The sequence below is a fragment of the Psittacula echo genome (genome assembly GCF_963264785.1).
Source record: "Psittacula echo genome assembly, chromosome: 1".
In the NCBI taxonomy this organism is placed as follows: Eukaryota; Metazoa; Chordata; class Aves; order Psittaciformes; family Psittacidae; genus Psittacula; species Psittacula echo.
The window spans coordinates 129,987,391-130,010,794 of record NC_137735.1 but is presented as its reverse complement, the minus strand read 5'-3'; the positions used below and the strand labels follow the sequence as shown (position 1 = coordinate 130,010,794).

The 23,404-nt window shown below is 44.0% G+C and overlaps 1 protein-coding gene across 1 annotated transcript in view; it reads left to right on the top strand.

The window, feature by feature from the left end:
* The first annotated feature begins 20,145 nt into the window (after positions 1 to 20,145).
* Positions 20,146 to 23,404, top strand: part of FAM107B (family with sequence similarity 107 member B) — a 58,851-nt gene continuing 55,592 nt past the window's right edge. The window contains exon 1 of the mRNA XM_080631621.1: positions 20,146 to 20,222. The gene's annotated coding sequence lies outside the window, so the exon portion shown is untranslated. The remainder of the gene's footprint in view (positions 20,223 to 23,404) is intronic.

Genomic DNA, 23,404 nt, shown 5'->3' with positions numbered 1-23,404 from the left:
TTGTCCCAACATGTTTCAGTTATTCCTATGATACTACAACTTTCTGACTGGGCATGGAGCTCTGGTCCCTTCTGTTTGTTCTGCATGCATTGGTGTACACTTGAGGTGATTGGTCTTCTGGTTTTCAGCTTGGGAAGCAGCTAAGGAACCTTTGTTGCTCCTTTGCTTGGTCTGGCCTATTCCCCAGTTGGTTGCAATGACTTGATTGCTGCCACTTTGGACCCAGTCCCCACAAGTCCTGCAGTTTAAAGCCCACCTCACCAAGCTGGCCAGCCTGCTGCCAAAGATTCCCTTGCCTTGCCTAGACCGGTGAATAGCATCGAACAGGCCATAGTGAGTGAAGAATATTCCATCACCACAACCTTTCTTACGGATGAAGGGCATTTCTAACCAAAGTGAGGGTTTGTCACTAACCTGTGCTTCACAGATACCTGCTGTTACTTTTTGCCTGTATAACCCTGATGTGTATGTTTTTAACCTCCTGTTTCCTATTATCTGTTGCACTGGAAAAGCAGAATTCAAATGAATTCAGTTTTAAACCCTTTGAGATACCCTGGAAACATCTTATATTGGTGGGTGTGGGTTTGGTTTTGGATTCAAGAAGCTGTTACATTTTGCAGACATGTAATACCACATCTATAAAGAATCATAGAAATAAATCCAAGATCCAATTAGGCTGGTCACGGGCAAACTTAACAAAGTTTTTCTATTTCCTGTCAGACACACAGGCTGTTCTGCTCAGGAATTTGTGCCTTTCTGTCCACATTTAATTGCATTTGCTGCCTGATTTCTATTTATAATGCACAAAGCAATATTATTTGCCAGTAATACTTTAAATGATGTCAGCAATACACTGCAATGTGAGCAGTACAGGAAAGGGGAGAAGACCTTCCTAAATAAGTTAACTGAGTGTGTTTCTGTCTTGTTTGGATGCTCAGGGAACCACAGGGATGATTTAGAAGTATTCAAGGTTCCCAGTGGAGCCTAACAACTCTGCGTTAATAAGTGGCTGGGGAATAAAGGTTCTGTTAACCATGTGGTGTCACAAGCGGGGTCCTGACAAAAGGGACCTTGTTCTTCTCAGCTTTTGTTATTCTTGTGGTCTGTGATTTTCTTTATTCCGTGTACACATGCAAACCAAACCATTTCAGACTGAGCACAGAACTAAATCACTGAATGTTGATTCTTTTTTTCCCCTCCATCCCATTGACATTTCCATCTATTACTGTACCCCTGTGCATGTGCCTCCTCCAGATCTTTTCAGAGCCACTCATTTTCCCTCCCACAGAGTTGTTTTTCTCTCCTTTTGCAGTATGTGCCTCTACCTGCTTTTGTTTCCTGCCACTGTTTGAGCATCCAAAACTTTGTTGAGTGGCTCAGTAGGTTACACAGACCAAAGCAAAGTTCTTGGACCAGTAAGCTTATAAATGAATGTCTGTGTCTTCAGATGATCTCACCTCAAGCAGATCCTTCAAACACTTTGATTCTTTCCCCATGTGGAGCTCAACTTCAGGTTTGATGGTCAGCAGTCAAAGGTGAACAAAAATGGGACAGTTGGATGTCTAGCCTCTAGTCTCTTGAGTCTGGTTTCAAGTATATTACTCTGTTGGTCTCAAGTATATTGTTCTGCCAATTAAACTACACTACAACCCACACAACCACCTAAATACCATGTAGAAACTGTAGTGATTGGCAAATGGCAAGTACAAAACAAACAAAAGGAGATGGTTCTTCGCACAACATTTGTTTGAGCTGTGGGACGTTTGGGCTGCCAGCAGTTTACATGAGTTCATTAATGGACAAATTCATAAATATCACTGAAAGTACTTAAGGTTACTAAAATACAAAGAGACCATCTGTGGCTCAGCACATGCCACAGCTTGTTGAGGACTGGTAAAGCCCTATAGCGTTGCTCTGCTCCTGTGTTCTTCCACATACCTTCATTATTGGCCCTTCTTGAAGACATAAACTAGAAAACAACCATAATGAGACCAGTCTCATCTTTTCATGACAGTTAAATGACAATAAACATGAGCTTCATTAAACAAAAGTACTGCATGCTCTACATCCTCAGAAATGTGAGGTTAAACCAGTGGCATCTTACACAGGATGACTGCCTGCCTTTGGCTTTGCTGCTCCCTTAGGTTCGCTGTTCAATAAAGTTGCAGTAATTCAGAGCAGAGACACTCACAGTCCAAAGCAATTAACTTTTAGTCAGGAAGTCCCCCCAATGTCAAGAGCATAAATCTCCCGGCCCACGCAGAGCTTTGCATTCTTGTAGCACATGGGGCCCATTAACGCTGCTTCCAGCCCTTAGGAATGGCAATGCCGGAGCCAGCTCTGCTCCAGTGTCTTTCAGCTGCTACATCTGCCCTGTTTGCCCCTGGTCCCTTTTGGGCTCTTTCTGATTCATTTTAGTGTGCCAGATGTTATCACGGTGGCAGACTCCTTAGAAAAGCCTTTGTGAATCTTCTGCATGGACCCTGAGCCAGCACCAGGCACTGCAGAATGGGCTGGTAGCCCTCTTTCTTTGCTGGCTTTGAGGATGATCACAGTGTTGAATTGCTGAGCAGTGCCAGCAAACCCTGTAATTTTGCCTCATTATGTTCTAATGAAGCAGGATGAGACAGAGCTTCAATTTGGTGCTGTTCTTTGTCGTCAAGGCTGGAGGAGAAATATAATCTGTCACTGAGCAATGAAGCTCAGAGGACTCAGCAGTGGCCAAGTGAAGATTCATCCTGTTCAGATTAGTTCTTTAGAAGTAAGAGGCTCTTACCATAAAAGAAGTCCTCCCAAACTCCTCATTCTTTTCACCACAGTTTTTCATCAGTGTGTTTACAAATAGGTGAGGACCTATTCTATGATTCTATGACCAGTCTGCAGCTTCAGTGGGGATAATTGCTCTTGCGAAGTAGCACTCATGAATCTAAGGGAGGATATTCATGATGAAGGACCTGCACCAGCAACACTTTGTGAGAGACATGTCTCACTCCCTTCCTTGGCCTCATCTCCACACCTTGGCTGTGCTGCAACATGGAAAAGGAAGCAGGACCCCAGAGTACCTCTTCCTACGGCTTTGCTACCAGATTTCCTTCAGCTACAGCTGGCCGGGGCTAATTGTTGGATGCTGGTTTCTTGTCATGTGACTACAGTCTTCTAAGAAGAGGGAAATGGGTTGTAAAATATGTACACTGTTTCCACACACAGAGAAAGATGCATGTGTATATCCTCTTACTAGAAAAAAGGAGGCAGATACAGCCCACAGCATACTCCTGGAGTACCTAGACCCGTCTGGACTAACCCTGCTTGAATTTCAAGGCTATTTACGGTTATTAACGGACATTTTAAGAATCCAACACCAGCAAAGCTATCTTTTGCTCTTCCTCAAGATGGGATGCATGGAGTGATGCGTAACGTGTTTAGGGTTTGAAAGGTTTTGTACCATTTTCAGTCTAAAGGGTTTGTTCTGAAGTCAGGTTTCTGGGCTTTGCCTGAAGATAATATGTTTTCAGCACAAGCTGTAGAGACTATTGAGAGCTTCTTTGCTCAGTGTGAACCCTTCAAAGCCCCAGGCCAATGCTTGGAAGGATGTGATTACCTGGAACCTCAGTCATTCATAGCTTGTTAGAAAGGCTGGGGTTTAGCTCTGTCTCAATGAAAACCCATCTGTGACTCTCAGACTTAACAAGTCCTGTGAATGCTGAGGCAGTCAGGCAGACTTCCCAGAGCTGAGTCAATAGTTTAGGTGAGACAACTTCAGCCAATGACATTGAGAAGGGTCATTGGTAGCCTCACAGGCAGGGCATGCACTGGAAATGTAAGACCCCAGAATCAGTTACTCAATCTGAATTAGGGAAAGCAAGATTAGACTTTGGCACCCTTATCTTAAGTAAATGCTCTACATTCTGAGTTCTTGATATGCTGAGGTGGGACAAGGTGATTATCAAGTTGTATGGGTTTTCCCTGAAATGCCATCATTGTTGAAACTGGTGTGAAACATTCCCACAAGGCCCCCTCAGCTCAGTTTGACCAGTTTTGTTCCCTCTGTATCCTAGCAAAAAGCCACCTCAGTGGAAAAGTCCCAATCTTGTCTAAGCATTATCCTTATAATTTGCACCCATGGGTACATAATTGCAGGTGCGTTTTGTTTTCCAGCACTAGGTACGAAAGAAGCAGTGCCTGCAGTTTTATAAGCCCTCTGAGAGGCACAAATTGTACTCCTGTGTGACAGAAAATCACACCCACAGACATTTGCAGGTGTAAAAGGAGAAAAAGATAATAAAAGGAACTAAAAAAGCTAAGTTCGGGGATCTGTGTCTGCCAGGTTCAAATACATATTCAGAGTGGGAAAGGGCAAAGGGAGAAGCCATGTGTGAGGAAAAGAAGTGCCTTCATCAGTGCTGTGAGGAATTTAAAGCTGTGTCAGGAAAGCAGGAAAGCAAACTGAGAAGATAAAACACAGTGTAGATGGCTGCATGCTGATTAATGAACTCCTTGCCCTTGCAGACAGATGTCTGCTCCTGACCAAAGCAATGGGCACAAGAATGTCCTATAGCGGAGCCTTTGTGCATGCATCAGTTAAATCAGATTTACAGTCCTTTTGAGTTTCTTTGAGTTTCTTTCATTCTCCTAATGAGAGGAGTAGAATGTTACTCATTCTACCACTATTCATAGCATTTCTGATGTTTGGAAGCCCAGCTCCTGTGTGACTAACAAGGAATCCATGTACTAGTCCAAGGACATGAGCAAGTATGTGGGACCTGACCTGATCTGCTCAAACCAAAATAAGGTGGGCAAATCTCTGATGGTGTCACTTGCATATTCTTACGGATATTTCACAGCTACAGGTTGGGCAGAGAAGAGATTCAGAGCAGCCCTGCAGAGAAGGACTTGGGGGTGTTGGTCGATGAGAAAATGAACATGAGCCAGCTTCAGTGTGCACTCCCAGCCCAGAAAGCCAACCGTATCCTGGGCTGCATCAAGAGGAGCGTGACCAGCAGGTCGAAGGAAGTGATCCTGCCCCTCTACTCTGCTCTCGTGAGACCTCACTTGGAGTATTGTGTGCAGTTCTGGTGTCCTCAACATCAAAAGGACATGGAACTGTTGGAACAAGTCCAGAGGAGGGCCACGAGGATGATCAGGGGACTGGAGCACCTCCTGTATGAAGAGAGGCTGAGAAAGTTGGGGCTGTTCAGCCTGGAGAAGAGAAGGCTGCGTGGAGACCTCATAGCAGCCTTCCAGTATCTGAAGAGGGCCTACAAGGATGCTGGGGATAGACTTTTCATCAGGGACTGTAGTGACAGGACAAGGGGCAACGGGTTCAAACTTAAACAGGGGAAGTTTAGATTGGATATAAGGAGAAAGTTCTTTACTGTAAGGGTGGTGAGGCACTGGAACAGGTGACCTAAGGAAGTTGTGAATGCTCCATCCTTGGTGGTGTTCAAGGCCAGGTTGGATGAGGCCTTGGGTGTCATGGTTTAGTGTGGGGTGTCCCTGCCCATGGCAGGGGGGCTGGAACTGGGTGATCTTAAGGTCCTTTCCAACCCTAACTATTCTATGATTCTATGATTCTATATGGATCTTTCCATATTTACTGTGGAAATTTATACAACTAGGACTCATTTTGTTTAAGGGTTAGTTATCCCCACACCAAATGTATTAAGGACATAAAGATGACTGAATGCTTAGATCAGTTGTCTACTTGCACACCTTTCTCCACCACCTTCTGGCCATGACCTCTATTCTATCTGTGAGTCCCTCTTGCCTTCCCTTCAGTTGTGTCCCCAGACAAACCTCCCTTGGCAGCAGTACATCAGCTTGGTGATCCCCCCAAGAAGCAGCTGGTGCTGTTGGGGTGCTACACTGGTTACAGTGTTGAAGAATGAGTGAATAACTTTGTCCTTTGACCTTACCCACCACCTCTGGGAGCTGGTAGACCTCAGTAATATCCTTTCTCATCTGCCTCTTGTCCAACTGAAGAGTCCCAGACTTTCCCATCTCTCCTTGTAAGGCAGCTGCTCCCTCCCCTTAACTCCAGTTGTCTTTCTCTGTACCTTCTCCAGCTCCATAGGTCCTCCATTGTCTTTGAGACATCAAAGCTTTCCATTCACCACTGAGATGAATTGTGCTGGTTTTAAGCCCTACAGAGCCGTCTGACTTGTGTGATAAAGTTACACTGAGCAAATTATGACAATCACACCATCCTGGCTGATGTAGACCAAGAATTATCTCTAACTCGTAACATATTGTATATTAACTATCTCAAAAATGAATAAATGTTTTCTTGTTTGTTTGCTTGTTTTAATTTTGCAATCTGTTCATGAACAGTTTGTGAACTTAAACGGTATAAAATCCATGAAAGAAGTTACATGCTTGGAGTTATTTGCTGAGCTATATGTTTGCCATGAGTTTCTTGCCCTTGTTTTAGTTAAGTTCTCACTTTAATTTCTTGAGCATTCCTTGGTTTTAATCACAAAGTTGTAAGAATGCTCTGGAAAGACCTTGCTTGCCCGTTCCTAACACACAGATCAACTTGCAGCTGGGTTTAAGTACAGTTGATGAGAAAAGCATTTCATTGTTTCAATCTACTTGTTTCTCCTCATTTCCTTCCACTGTGAACTATTTAGTTAGCAGATTATTTCCTACCACAGAAGAGAGCCATCAGGGCTTTGGTAAGGCTCCAGCTCTGCTAGGAAAGCTGTTGTGCTGATGGACTGAATACTTCCAACTCCACCCCTTTCCTCTGTCCTTTTTTGCCATTGCTTCAGCACATTCCCATGATCCCAGGGACCCAAGTGGATTTGCAGACCCAAGCCCTGTATCCTGTCATTGACATAAAGCCATACCAGGGGATTTCAGTATCCAGTAGTTTCTTTAGGTGCTGGCTTACTAAGGAAATTGGCTGGAACTGTTGCATCGTATATGAAATATGACAACCTTCTAACCCATACATACAATTTATTAGTGATGGCTGGGATGCGAGGAGATAAACTGATGGTAGAGGTATTCTTGCTCTGGATGTGTGAATGATCCAAGATGTAGGAAGCACTGAAATTTAATCTGCTTCTGTAGGTCTAAATAGCTCAGGATTGTTTTAATTGGGTTATGTATTTAGTCCAAATGAGCACGGGATGGCTGTAAGCAGTCATTGCATAATAAGATTAACAAAGGAGATGGATTGAAACCAGAACCACCAGAACCATTTATCTAATGCTTCCCAGTCAGGGATTTTTAATTATGTCCCAGTTATTCCCACTTTGGATTTTGCAGAACTAAGCTCATCAGGTATACGATGTCATATGCAAAGAGGGGTTCAGATTAGGTGCTCAGACTGGTAAAATCATGTTTGCATGCAAGACAAGGCAGGTCCTAGGAAAGCTGGTGCCACATGGTAAGCTTCAGCTTGCTCTCTCTGATCCCTTGATCTGTGAAATGAAATGTCCCATGGACCAAACTTTTGCCAGCCTTTTTCCATTCATAGAATCATAGAATAGTTAGGGTTGGAAAGGACCTTAAGATCATCCAGTTGCAAGCCCCCTGCCATGGGCAGAGACACCCCACACTAAAACATGTCACCCAAGGCCTCATCCAACCTGGTCTTGAACACCACCAAGGATGGAGCATTCACAACTTCCTTAGGTCACCTGTTCCAGTGCCTCACCACCCTTACAGTAAAGAACTTCCTCCTTATATCCAATCTGAACTTCCCCTGTTTAAGTTTTAACCCTTTACCCCTTGTCCTGTCACTACGGTCCCTGATGAAAAGTCTATCCCCAGCATCCTTGTAGCCCCCCTTCAGATACTGGAAGGCTGCTATGAGGTCTCCACGCAGCCTTCTCTTCTCCAGGCTGAACAGCCCCAACTTTCTCAGCCTGTCTCCATACGGGAGGTGCTCCAGTCCCCTGATCATCCTCGTGGCCCTCCTCTGGACTTGTTCCAACAGTTCCATGTCCTTTTTATGTTGAGGACACCAGAACTGCACACAATACTCCAAGTGAGGTCTCACGAGAGCAGAGTAGAGGGGCAGGATCACCTCCTTCCACCTGCCGGTCAATTCACTTCATCATTACTAACAAAATGCATGTCTTGACTCCAGATGCTGTGACACCAGCGTAATAAAGTCAGTGGGCAAAACCAAAGGGCCATGACTAAATACTACTGAGCTTCCCCCTCCAAAATCCATTCTGTAACACACACATAAACAGACAAAAAGCCCCATTGATTTTCCATTCTTTCCAGTCTCTTTCTGGGAAAGGACATATGGAAAAAACACCTGTCACCATAGGAGACAAATGAAATATCTTTCCACTGCTGTTAAACGCAGGGAGTACAGACAGTGAGATCCACACAGGGAAGGACTTGGTGTTCAAGGCAATGGATATGTTACTTGGCCAAGTCTTAAATGTATAGGAGGGCCCCATAAGATGCCCACAAGGAGGAACAAACTGAGAATCACCCACATTACAGGGTCCCCATAAACCTAACATCAATTTTTCTAGAAGAACCGGTATCTCCAAAAGAAGTTCTTTTTCCCCACAAAAATGGGTTTTTAGACTAAATGGAAATATTTGTCAAAAGTTAAGGGAAGGCATGTGGGTTTTGGTTAATTCATGAACAAACCCTGAAAAAATGTTTGATTTTAAACTAATCCAAAATTGTTTTCAAGTTTTCATTTAAATATTTTGCAAGAAAACTAGAAATTATGTCTACGCATAGTGCCTTCTATCAGATCAAAGTCAGCTTGAGTATTGTATAAGTACCAATAAAGACATACATTTGCAACTTGGTAGAACAGAGCAAAGGAGTTTATATAAACTATAAAACCTAGCCTGTAACTATATCCATCCAAATGGTGCACTTTCCCTTTATGATTCCCACAGTACAAGGGCATTTAGCCTGAGTAAAGATTAAGTGCTTTCAGCAGAGTCGTGATGGTGAGTGAATGCACTGGGAAAACTCCATTCCTCTCTACAGGCAAGATATTTACTATTTCACTGCTAGGACTGTGTTTTTGTAAAGGTTCATTTCTGATGTTTTCTAACTGCCCTTTATTTCCACAGGACACTGAAGTGAATTATTTCACTTCTACACTTCCAGGAAAAGCTAGCAGGAAGCTTTTTGCTTCCTTTTCTTCCTCTTTTGTGCATAGGGGATTTATTTAATACAGCTGGGAGGCCAGGGCCCCCTGAGGTCTATTTGTACGTAACTCCACAAGTGACTTGCATTATAAAAGAATGCAAATGCAAAACATATTGGCTGTATGGGTCATGGTGGCACGTCTAGTTCAGGAAAATATTGAAGTTAGACGTACATAAATAAGGGAGTTCTCTTCACTGAAGTGTACTGTATTTACAGGGTACCTCTGCCGTAGTTAAAAGCACAGTGGAAAATAGCTGAATCAAAACCAGAATACAAATGGTATAAATTTGAGGGAATTACAAGGAGATCATCAGGATTTAAATCCTTTGATAAAAGGAGCCACAATTTCGCTAGCTGAGCGCTGTAGCCATGTAAATGAGAGCACAGCTCTTTAATGGACCTATTTGTTTTCATAATTGTTTGTAGTGGGGCAGCCCCACTCACCATTCATCTTTTTATCTTTCCTGAAGAAACACTCTGTAGGTTTTTTTTGAAGTGAAATCAATGTTTTGATGAATCCTGCTAGAAACCAAAGCAGTATTACAAAGCCAGAACTGCATTAAAGGCTGGCTACTTAGGAGAGGCCAAAAAACTTTGACTAAGTTTTAATTTTGAATATTTTTTTCTGGCAGCCAGGAATTGTGGGCCTAACTAGAATTAGGAATATCTTGCTGATATTGAGGGGGCTTGAGCTGGACCATATTGCTGAGGTCCAACACCAGAGAAGCCTGTAGAAATTTGCCTCCATCGATCGTAGCATCATGTTTCCTATAAGAAAAGTTGTACTAAGTGACAGTGATTAATTTCTAACCAGTGGTAGCACAGTATCCTCTCTCATGAGAAGACTATTGAGCTTTGCAATTTGTTGGCAAAAGATGCTACCAAAATCTTACATGAATTTAAGGGAAGCTGTACAGGGAAAAAGATCTACTGAAAGTTATCTATAGGAATTAGTAAAAACTTACACCCAGCTCGGGAAGCTGCAGGTGGCTGGAGACTGTGATGGGGAATCATGTATTGTGGTATTACCTGGACATCTACTTTTGTTCAGTGCTGGAGATGGGTCTAGATGGGTCTAGTGTAATTTGAACACTGCAGCTACTCTTACAGTCTTTTTATGTCTTTATACTATGACTTATCAGGAGCAAGTGCTGAAGGAAGGAAGTTTCCAAGGGGATCGTATGAGTACTGTCCACAAGACAGACAGTGCTTCCTTGGGCTGGCAGTGTAGGCTGAGGATGAGGAAGGATGATCTCTGGGTAGTCCCACTATGTCATCAGATGAATGCTCCTCCTTCTGTTGCCTGACATCACAGTCTGCCTTGTCCTCCTTGGCACAGATTAATGATCTAACAAACAGCACACATAGATGATAGCAGCAATGAGTCAGCTTGGTCATTTCCCACCAGACATAGAATCATAGAATGATAAAATGGGTTTGGAAAGGACCTTAAGATCATCCAGTTCCAGCTCCCTGCAATGGGCAGTGACACCTCATACTAGACCATGTCACCTAAGGCTCTGTCCAGCCTGGCCTTGAACACTGCCAGGGATGGAGCATTTACCACTTCTTTGGGCAACCTGTGCCAGCATCTCACCACCCTCACAGTAAAAAATTCACATGTCAAAATGCACTCTGTATTTGGAGCTCGTGAGTAATAAACTTCCTTAGGCAGAAAGAGGTATGGTAGAATGAACATAATCTGGGGTTTTAATACACAATTAGAGTAATGTTACATTGAGACAAACTGCCACAAAATCTTGGCATGGGTTCAGATTCCGTTAATTTAGTTGCTAGATACACATTTGCCTCTGACTAAAATAAATCCTTCTGTTTTTTAATATTTATCCAGATGTAAGGAGAAGATGCAAAGATGTAAGATGTAAGCAGATGTAAGATGCAAAGCTGTAAGAAGTCCTCTATCTACTAGTGCTCAAACTATATATATACAAATCTTGTATATATATAAGATTTATATACATATGTATGTATATATACAAGATTTGTATAAAGATATCATTTTCTCCAGTGAAAGGGTGCTAACCAAAGGTGAGGTTCAAGAAAGGCTAGAGCTCAGGCAGGACCTGCGAAGCTGGGCATTGGTGCTGTGATGTGTGTGGAAGGCCTCAAACAGTGATGGCAGTTGTCTCAGTTGCTGGAACTTGGAGCAGGTACTGATCCAAGAGGAGCCCTAACAGGCTCCTTTATTCACCTTTATTCAGTATGGTAGGATGCTCCCAGAACGTGAGATATTTTCATTCACGGAACTATAAGCTGGACTAACTTGTCTCCATCAGCACTGATGTGTTGAACTCATCCTGCAATCCAGGACATAATTTATCTGTCTAACATGCAAAACTGTTAAGATAAGCTTGTTCCTTTTCCATTTGCTGTCTGATATTCATTGAATCTCATAAATTAAATGTCTTTCCTGTATCTTGGCATGGAGCTGAAGCATCTCCCAAGGCTTTCAGTGAGGAGTCTAAAGCAAGTGACTTATCCAGTGCCTTTCCTAGGGTTATCACCTGAATTGTCACACACGTGGTTCCTGCGCATAGAAATACTGACAGGTAGAACTTTTTAACTGAATTTTGTGATGAAATAACAATCAACATTAGCAGGATAGGTGATATATTATTCCATTGGAAACCACATGGAAATCAGAAGGATTAGTCTTAGCTTCAGTGAGTATTCATGTTTACCCTCTTTAGGAATAGTTTGAGTCATTTCACATTCACTGGGAAAGCCAGTTCTTGAATTGTACTCTCCCATAATTGAAGAGACATGCAAGATTAGATCAGGTTTTATAATGAGGAGAGAGCAGCCCTGAGGCAGATGCTCTTAAGCAGAGCTATAATTTACTGGCAACCTTATCTAAGATATGGTCAGTCAATAAGGAAGCCTCAGAGGACTTCAGGGTAGCCACAGTGTCAATCAACCTGCTGATTTCTTTATGAGGAATGCCAGCTGGTTACTAAGCCACAGGGTTAGACAATAAAAGTGAAGAGTTAGGGACAGAATAATGATTTATTTCAAGTGGGAAAACAGGAAAAAAGTTGAAAACCTATTTCTGTTAATTGCTTGTGTTGCTGTCATTATGCTTTGGTATTAGAATTGGTAACTAGAGACTCAGATGAGACCATAAACTGACTAAGCTGAATTGGGTCTATTCTTCCCTACCCACTGTTGAAGGCTCTGATACAATGTTCCTCACATTTTCTTTCTTGATCATACACAATACACTGTCACCCAACTTTGAAGTCATGGTTGGAAGTGCAGGCTATGGCTCTACTTTCCCCTGGGATGCTAACTCATTTGCTTTGTCTCTTCAGTTTCTTCCCACAGTTTTGCCCATGTGTCTAGAAGACCAAGACAAGTACCCTTGTAATGAATGACTCACTGAGAAAGAATCAGAGATACTTTGAACTTATTTTAGCACAACTTCCCCAGGAAGAGTGACCCCACAGGTCCCAGTAGCATGCAGGGTCAGAGATGATACAGGCTTTTTTGATACAGATTTTCACGTGTGACTGTCTAAGACGTGACTGAATCAGCCAGAGATGTCACATGCAGATCACAGATGCGAACCAGTTCTGAGGTGGAGATGCACTCCAGTGTGCAACTTACCTGTTACTGGGATAGGGAGAACCAGAAGCTCTGACTCCTGTTCTCAGAATTGTTACTAACCCACTGTATTGACCTGGATGTCTTTGTCAGCTCTACCACATCTCTAAGTTATCAGCCGTTCCTGTGACCTTTCTGTTTTTCTAGGAATTTATGGATAACCAGAGGAACTTGGCTAATATTGAGTATTTCTAGGTGCTCAGTCATTGCTACAGTATGATAAGCACAGGTAATCTGCCGATGGGAGAGGACTTGGGCACACTCATAACTATTTGGGCATGCTACAGATGTATGCACCAATTCTGCAGATCTTGCACAGAAGATTCAAGAGATTATTGATTTATTACAGTTGTTAGGTTTGACCTGCACTTTGAGATCCTGTGATAGAAGAAGCTGTAGAGCATCTATTTTACCAAAAGGGTTGTCAAGCACTGGAACAGGCTGCTCAGGGCAGTGGTGGAGTCACAATCCCTGGAGGTGTTTAAAAGAATCATAGAATCGTAGAATCATAGAATAGTTAGGGTTGGAAAGGACCTTAAGATCATCCAGTTCCAACCCGCCTGCCATGGGAAGGGACACCCCACACTAAACCTTGTCACCCAAGGCTCTATCCAACCTGGTCTTGAACACCACCAGGGGTGGAGCATTCACAACTTCCCTAGGCAACCCATTCCAGTGCCTCACCACCCTCACAGTAAAGAATTTCTTCCTTATATCCAATCTAAACTTCCCCTGTTTAAGTTTGAACCCGTTACCCCTTGTCCTAGCGCTACAGTCCCTGATGAAGAGTCCCTGCCCAGCATCTCTGTAGGCCCCCTCCAGATACTGGAAGGCTGCTCTGAGGTCTCCACGCAGCCTTCTCTTCTCCAGGCTGAACAGCCCCAACTTTCTCAGCCTCTCTTCATACGGGAGGTGCTCCAGTCCCCTGATCATCCTCGTGGCCTCCTCTGGACTTGTTCCAACAGTTCCATGTCCTTTTTATGTTGAGGACACCAGAACTGCACACAATACTCCAAGTGAGGTCCCACGAGAGCAGAGTAGAGGGGCAGGATCACCTCCTTCGACCTGCTGCAGCCCAGGATACGGTTGGCTTTCTGGGCTGCGAGTGCACACTGAAGCCAGCTCATGTTCATTTTCTCATTGACCAACACCCCCAAGTCCTTCTCTGCAGGGCTGCTCTGAATCTCTTCTCTGCCCAACCTGTAGCTGTGCCTGTGATTGCTCTGACCCAGGTGTAGGACCTTGCACTTGGCATGGAAACAAAAAGACATGGAGATGTGGTGCTCAGGGACATGGTTTAGTAGTGGAGTTGGCAGTGCTGGGTTAACAGTTGGATTTGATGATTTTAAAGGTCTTTTCCAACTTAAATGATTCTATGATTCTATGACTCAATGCGCATGTTCCTCTGGAAGTGTGTATGTGGCCCAAGGAAAGTCTTGGACTGCAATCATGGCTACACAAAAGACATAAAAAGCACTGCTTACCACTTGCAATTTACATGTGCTTCATGGTTCAGAGCACAGAGAACATCTGTCTAACTTTCCTTTAAGGGCAGAAAGAACACTTGATTATTTGCTTTGGTGGGAAACGATATGAGATTGTGTGCTCCAGATGCTGTAAGGCTAACAGCCTGTCATCTTTGGTAAATAAATCAGCTTGGAAATGGAAAAATTTGCCCAGCCTGTGCAACACTTCAGATGTGTCCTGGTTGGAGGTAGGGACAGATGTCTTGAGAGGCTCTGTCTCACGTTTTTCTGTGTCTCCAGCTATTACATCTGTATTTTCATAGACTTTTTAGTGGCATCCCTGGGAAGACAGCTGGGCATGTCTTCATAGGCCCAGTCCAAGCAAAATTCCTTGTGATCTTCACAGGCGTAGGAACAGCTTCCAAACCTTCATCAGCCTTTTCTGCTTCATCTCATCTAGGAGGAAGGCAGAAATGAAGGTTCAGTCTAAACTCACTTGAGGGCAGTGGCAATTTTAGGAATGGCTTTAATTAGCTATGAATGAGGCTTTCTGTGTCAGACCTAGAGAAGCCAAATGCGAAAGAATTCAGGTATTATTAATTGCAGCACCTCAAGGCTTTAACCTTGCAGCAGACGCCAGTGACATGTTGTTTGAATCTCTTCAAATGTTCTGCATTACAACTCTGAGCCCATGTATTACCATCTGTTCAAGGATCTGATTTCCCCAGAAAAGTGCCATGGAATGCTATGCGCTGTGTATTTGTAATATATGGGATGCATATCATGTCCACAGATCCTATGTCCTTCAGGGTCAAACTGAAAAATAGGCTCAGAAATCCTGATGTCTGCTTATCCATGACAGACCCAGTGATACATCTTATATTATTAGAATGATGTAAGATTACTACAATGGCATAAGAAGGAAAATGGAATCTATGTTATATAAGAAAAGAAAGCTTAGAGGCGAAGGTGACCAGAAAACTATGATCTAAGCACAGCAGCTATGATTTTCTGACCTAATCTTGTGAGACCTCTAGATTATAGAGGTCAATATCCAATTTTGTCTGAAGATGAACATTGGTTAGTGTCTTCTATCTGCAAATTTCAAACTGCATCATAAGGCAGTTATGTATTTTTGCTGTTCTACTAGACCGGAAATTGAGGCAAAATTCCTTACTTCAGGTTGCCCAGCAAGACAGTAGTGGAGGGGATATGAGAAGCTGGGTCTTAAGAGTCCTAACTCAGGAAGCAGATAACAGCTCTTCAGAGGCCAACCTACAGGCAGGGATAAATATCAGTCTCCAAAAGAGTGATCAAATGAAATTCTGCTTTTGGAAGGTAAATTAAACCCCCTTTTTTTTCCTGCAGCCCGGGAAATGAGCATGTTTTGGATCCAACTGTGCAACATTAATCACAATATGGAATATTTGAGCCAAAGGTCAGCCACAGGGAGCCAGCTATTAACATGTGGGATTTATCTGTCTGCTTCTTCTACAAAGATGTATCATGCTGGATAATTAAACTTCTAAGTGCCAGCGTGGAGTGTATTCTGGTTTTAACACTGCTTTTTGTGATTCAATCCAGAACCATTTCCTTTCACTGTATGCTCAGAAGGGGAGGAAACAAAGGTGGCATCCTGATCTTCATTATTAATGCACAGGAAAACTTGGAGGAAATCCCTTTTATGCCCCTGGCTTTGTGTAAAGAAAACCCTGCAAACTCAGAAGTCATATTGTTCAGCTCCAATATGTATTTATACATCTATGTGTACAGCAGATGTTTCTCCAGATACTTAATTGATGTTTTGGCAGAAAGATGGTATGGAAAAACCTTCATAACAATCTGCATTCCAGTTGATTTACCTTGATTAAATTATAGATCTAGAAAACAACCCCAAAAACATTTGAAGTGGCTACATGGGAATAAAGAGAACCACATTCTGCTATGATGTAAGTCAGTGCTTCTCCGTGTTATGTGGAATAAAAACACAGGCAGCACTCATCTCTCCTTTATTGGTAACTGGGCAGCATTTTGCCACTTTGGGTAGAGGAATTACACACAGCTAAAGAATTTCTGAGGAAGGCATCTAGCTGAAGCTTGTCAGGCTGCTGCCTCATATAACCAACAGAAGCACTTCCAGAAGGAATTAATCCAGTTCTAATCCAGACACCTAAGGTAGGAGGCATGATCCCTCTGGAGATACCTCCATCTCCCCAGCCTACATGACCTGCTTAGAGGAGATGTCGGCTTTCAGACAGCTGAAATTAAGCAAGGGGAATCCCACAGCAGCTGACTCTGTACTCCACTTTGTTTCTGCCACAGTAAAATTGTTACTATTGTTATTATTATTTAAAGCTATATTATGGTAAGACTCAAAGGCCAGGTATGGTGGAGTAAAATGCAATTCCCTACCCCACAAAGAGGACAACTCAAGTAATTAAAGGATGATTTTGCTTTTAACTCTGTAGTTTGACTGAAAAGAATTACAAACACTGACCTGCAATTAAAATACATGATACTTGATTCATAAGATACCAAAATGCCAAAGTAGGTACTACATGTGTCCCATGACACTTATACAACAGAATGACTGTATAGTTTTGGCTATAATGTAAATAAAAAAGGGATTTATCTTGTCAAGTGTTTCCAGTGCATCATTCTGCCTGAGAGTTGTTGTAAAGTGCAGTCAGTTGATTCATTTTTTTGATTCCAATACACTGCTTTTCATTTAACATAAAAAGGTAATGTTTTACATTTATATAGTACTTTTCATCTAGAAAGATCCCTGAAGCCTTCTTGAGTGCTTTCTGGAGTTTCAGTACCCAGAGCGCTGGAGGAAGAAGGCTTGTCATAAGTAAAATGCAGCTGTGACCAAATTTCTTTATTGCATAAACCAAACACTGTAATTTTCATGTGGACAAGAGGTATGAGGTGCATACGATGTGCCTTAAAGAAGGAATGGGAATATAAGGAACCTGAGTGGCTCACAGATGAGAGACAATACTGATTCTCCATCACATCTCATACGAGACAGTGGTCAAATGGGTTCCTCACCTTTGGGCTGGAGCTGTCCTGGACTGATTGTCTCCCCAGTGAGGGATTTGTGGGAGCTCCTGCACCAAAACCAGGCAACGTGATGAGACAAGCTATCTCTTAAATTACTTGTGAGATGTTTGACTCAGACCTATCATTTAAGCACTGTCTTTTGTGAGGCACTGAGTGAGGAATTCAGACACTATGGTAACAAGCAGGTTGACCTCAGCCATCGCTGGTCCTCAGATGTGTTCTTGGTAAGTCCTTTCAACTTTCTGCCTCTTCCAAACCTTTCTCTTCATTGCTTGTGTCCAGCAACAGTTTTCAAGTCTGTATACAGCCACAGTAGCTTAGAGGCTGCACAGCTTCACAGTCATTTCATGGAGCACAAGTTAATAGTATGTATGGGAGGGACTTTGCTATATCTGCACCTGGTATGGCCAACCACATAACCACACACTCAAACTGAATGTAACACTGGAACAAAGCAGCTATCACCATGAAAAACACCTGTGCTCCTTTGACAAGCTGTGGCAAGACACCCAGAGATTTCTGGTAGTTTCAGTGAAGTGTTGCATTCCATTTAAAGGCGTGGATGTGCTGGATCTGGTGGGGAGATGGCACATATCACAGCAAAATAGCTGTCTGAGCTGAGAAAAGGTTGGGAAACACTGGTGTGACGTGTCAGATTGCGGAGCAGGAACAACTGCCTGTGCAGTGTCTAAGGAGGCAGAGATAGAAACATGATCAGGACTACAAAGCATCTTTAGAATACAAATGTTTACATACAGAAGTGATATGGAGAGGTTGTAAGGTCAAGAATGCAAAAGATAGGGAAATCCAGCACTCCAGCTGGCCTTGCAGCTCATTTTCTTTCTTTGCTGTTTGCGGTTCCCTGGTCATACATCATTCCTCCCTCCCATGCTTCAGATGGAGCATTGCTTACAGAGGAAGGAACTATTCAATGTTGATACTCTCTCATTCACCTAAGCACATCATTTTACTGCATTTAATAAAAAAAAATAATCAATTTTTATGAGGCTTTGTTCTATACGGTATCCATGGGCTCCACAATACAGAACAACTATATCTCACAACGCTCCTGTGAAGGAAGGGGCACCTGGGGAATGAGGCTGCCCATAACCAGCGCTGACACTGTGAACACGGACAACACAAATGGGTGTCCATCTTGGTATACCACAAATGACTTTTTGAGGAGCATTCAGCATTTTATAACATTTCATTTGTTCACAGATAGCTCTGATTGATGATGTTGCTGTTTGGCAAGACTTGAATTGAACCAGAACTGACAGTGGCCACCCATGCTCTGCATTTCATCCATTTCTTAGGTTTCACCTTTTTTCTCCCTAGTGAAAGAACAGCTGCACACAAAGACCTGAGCAGTCTTTTAGTACATACCAGCTCTCCAGATTTCAGCCCTTGTCAAGAGTAAAATGCAGTTGTGACCAAATAACATGGTCACAGAAAACATATTTCTCCCGACCCACTCTACCCCCTTACCATGCTGGGGCAGGGGGTTATTGAGGACAGATTCGGTGGAAACAGCACCACCTACTGAGCACCCAATATCCTTCCTGCTGGGGCTTCTTGGGGCTGGGGGTTTTGGGAAGGGAAGGATTTGTCTCTTCAGCCCAAGTAATGTTGGATACTCAGCTCCTCAAGTTACTGAGCTTAAATCACTCTGAAGCTTTCCATCCCTGGGATGACTCAAGTTGCTGCTGTCACTTTGCTGTGATTTGAGTCATCTGCTCTGAAGAATAACAACATAATCCTAGTGATAAATATACAGAAGAAGTAAGAGAATGGTTTGGGTTAGAAAGGGCCTTAAGATCATGCAGTTCCAACCCGCCTGCCATGGGCAGAGACACCTTCCACTAGACCAGGTAAATCAATTCAATCCAAGTACATACACCAATGTATAAATACATACTTCATCCCCAAATGTCTTTCTTTCCTTTGGGTTCATTCCCAAAGCCTGTGCATGTCATGTTGGGTCCCAGGCTCTCCATCATATCTCCATCCTGTAGTACTCACTACAAACAGATTCTGGGCATATTGAGGCATGTTTTGGCTGTCTGGCTGTGATTTCTTGTCCTTTTACTTGGATGGGTCCACTTGCAGAGTGGGAACCTGAATTCCTACAGATTGACTGATGGAAATACCACAGGGAGAGGGCTCCAGAACACGGAAAGGGACAGGAAACCACTCGGGGAAGGTTAAATGAAGGCACAGCTGGGGGATTCCTGTTCCATGAAGAGAGAGGTGGCTCTTACAGGTGAGTGGGGTCAGCAGCATTTGAGAAGCACCTGTAAGCACCCCAGCTCAGAGCACCTTCTGGTGTCTGAAGGGAGCTACAAGGATGCTGAGGAGGGACTCTTCATCAGGGACTGTAGCGACAGGGCAAGGGGTAATGGGTTCAAACTGAAACAAGAAGTTTAGATTGGATATAAGGAAGAAATTCTTCCCTGTGAGGGTGCTGAGACACTGGCAGAGGTTGCCCAAAGAAGCTGCGGCTGCCCCATTCTTGGTAGTGTTCAGGGCCAGGCTGGACGGGGCTTGGAGCAACCTGCTCTAGTGGAAGATGCCCCTACCCATGGCAGGGGTTTGGAACTGGATGATCTTAAGGTCTTTTCCAGCCCTAACCGTTCTATGCTTCTATGATCTCCACACAACCCCCTCACCCCAGCCCGGATCCCTGCACGCCTGACAACAAAGAAGGCGGTCGGCGGTGACTCAGAGGCGGGCCCGCCCCTGGCCCGCCCCGCCGCTCCCCTCAGGCGAGGCCGGGCCGGCTCCGCGCGTGTGGCGGGGCCACGCCAGCGGGCGGGCAGGCACTCAGTCAGTCGGTGACCGAGCGGGCAGCGCCGGCTCACTTCTCCCCTGCTCTCACCTCGGGGTCCCCCTGCCCTCGTCCCCCCACGGGAGAGCCGCCTCTGCGAGGTAGGTTTTGTGTCTCCTCACACAAAGGCTCTGCGCTGGCGGGGTGGGACGGGACAGCCGCGGGGTGGGGAGGGAAGGCGACTCCCGGTGAGGGTCCGGGTGATGGCGGTGGGGGTGTCCCATCGCCGTACCCTCTCCTCACGCTGTGGGGTGCATGCGGGGCAGGACGCGGCGGCACCCCCAGGCTGTGGGGTTCCGGCGGGATAGCCCCGGCTCTGCGCCTTCATTTGTGAAGGGAAACCCTGCGAATTGATCGTGGCTTTGTAAGAGCAATAATGAAGGGGGGAGCGAAGTAGAAGGGAGCCCGGGAGGGTGCCAGGCACCGAGGATGTTGATGGTCCCGCCGGCCGGGGGCCCGCCGAAGTCCTCTTCCCCCCACGGTTGGCTGGGGCTGAGGAGCCGGCGGGGCCTTTCGGCTTCCCGGAGAGCAAACTTACATCTTCTCTGGTGACTTTTGGGGTTAGAGCCGGGGCGTGTGGTGTTGGATGGGAAGAAGAGGTGGAAAAGAAAATAAGAAATAGATACATTCTGTTTTGTATACGTCCTGCCTTGTAGAAAGAGGGTTCAGAGCAGCCGAACTTCTGATGTGGACAGTGGATGTTGCCTTACAAATCTTTAGAAGCAGTAAACACTGGGAGTGTGGTGAGGACTTGCGCTGTCCCCCTGTGCTTCCGTCCTTCCCAGTGCGGGTCTGTCAGAGTTTCCCTTCAGACAGTCCAGATGTCCAGGTTTTGCTATGTGTTGGGTTGGAAAGCATTGTGTCTGGCCGGGGTAACTACATGGATAAACGTATTTAGGGGGTTCACAAGGGGAAAGGGTTGCAGTGCAGGAGCTCTGTGTATCAAAACTACTTGTTTGCTTCTTCCGTTGGATTTCTTTTCATAGCTTAATGAGTTCTGGCATGCATCAATACTGTGCGAATGCAGAGGATGGCTGTGGCTGACATCAGAGCAGAGTCTGGTCTTGTTAAGTTCAGGGCATGTTTGTAGCAAACTCAAGAGCGAGGCAGGAACATGTGAACTTTTGGGTTTTGTTGAGAATTCTGCATAGTCAAACAAAAAAGCAGCAAAACGAGGAGAAGATGCTTCTGTGTGAGCTGTGTGCAGCTTGTGGTGGGAGTACTGTTGAATAACACGCTGGCAGCGTTGCTGTTTTGCATTGTGGTACGTATACGTGTGTGCGCTAAGTCTTGTGGCACCAGTGAGGATATTTAACTTTGGCTTGGCACAGATGTAGGAGAATGGAAGAACGTTGTTAAAAATGGCAATAATTGCTTGGGGATCTTGTAGGTAATTTGAGAGGCTTTTAAACTGTCTTTAATCTCCCTGTGTTGTGAACAGAACACTGAGAATCTCTTACTTTATTTATGGTTGTTTTCCTAGCAATATATGGACAGAGAGTACGTACTATGTGATAGCTGGTTGCTTATTGTCAGCGATATTTGCTCAGGGACAATAAACAATTGTTTGCTGGGCTTTATTAAAAAGAACCACAAAATCCCTATGTCTCCTAAAACAAAGCCTTTATTGTCTTAAAGCAACTGAGGGCCAATTTCATGCTTGGTGTAGTTCCACTGATGTCCGTGGAGTTTTGCCAGGGATCATTTTGGCAGGTGAAGTGTCACTTCTGTTTTTCAGAGTCCAAAATACTCAAGAGTAATGCTGCTACTTTGCCTCCAGCATTAAAGTATTGTTAACTAAAATGATATGCTGATGTTTCCCAAAAGGAAGAGGTAGAGGTGGGAGAGTCATCTCATCAGGTCCTTTAAATACTCTCTGCTTCCTTTTTCCTTTCTGCTTCAGATCTCACACCCCTTAATTTACTGTCTTCTTCCTTTTTCAGTCTTAGCACCTCTTTTCTCTCTTCAAAATTAAGAAGTTTCTCTGAACTCCAGCTCACCCTCGAGCATTTAAAGGTTTCGAGGCTTGCTGTACTGAGCCCTACACTGTCCCTGCACAACAACTAGGTAAGTGAGGAGCTGTGTGGCAGCTGCAGTTGGGAGATCTTTCTTGCACATGCTTCTTTACAAGCTGACTTATGTGGTGGCTCTGGTCAGTGTGTTTGCTGAAGTGGCAGATTGTCTGACAGTCATGCTGTGGAACAGCCAGGCTTGAGAGAGACAGTCACTGGGATGAGGGTGGGGGTGGGGAGTCACTTGGTTTTTGCATTTTGCTGTACTCCGCATGCTGAGAAACAGCTCTTTTTGACAACCCACTTCATAACCAGGACGGGAAAATCACCTAAAAATAGGAGCAGAATTAAAAATGGGGAAAGATAGAGGAAATATTCTTGTTTACTGTGAGAAAAAGAATGGAACTGTTTAACCAGTAATTTTCTTCACCAGAACTTTGGCTCCATCAAAGTTTCAAAACCAAGGATTTTCCTGAATAAAACTGTTATCTTTGTAGGCAGTTATCAGTGTTACATACACATGGCCAACTCTAAGGCTGTTCTGGCACTGTGGTAGCTTTAAAGAGAGCAAGTTTCACTGCTCAGCTTCACAGCGTCTCTGCTGAGACATTTTTGTATCTGACATCTTTGTGCTGTGGAACTTTGGCTCTATCTGCATTTCGTAAGTGTGCAAAAAGAGCATGTTAGACACAACTGACAGCTGATACCCTTCTGATGCTTTTGGAAAAAGCAAGTATCAAAGAGCAAGACAAATGCAACTCTGAATGGGAAAAAATGTGCTTAATGCTTCTTTAATTCAGTGATTAGTCTAAAGTTTGTTCTGGTTTGGCCAGACCTTATGTGCTCTTGAGTATCAGTGGCAGTGTGGTTTGCCGCTTAACACGATGTTGCAAAGAGCCTGCAACTCTTCTGTATTTACTTAAAGAGTACGTAAGTTGGGGTTTTGGTGTTTAATTTTAACATCAGACAGTGGAAGGATCCAGCTGTGGAAAGGGAATTGGTCACTTGCTAACCTGAACATAGAGCTGCAAATTTGACAGGAGAAATGTTTTTTAGGAGAAAGTTAAATTATCTGGCTAGCATTGCATTTCTCGGTGGTATTTCCTCTTTCCACATCTTGCATGTTCTTGTCAGGTTTATCTCTGTCTGTGCTTCATTCATACTAACCCTCTCAACACTGTGCTGAAGTGGAAAAGGTGTTGCATCTTCCCACTGTGGGGATGACTCCTTTCCTTTGCAGGTGGGGAATAAACCCACCAGCAATTAAATGG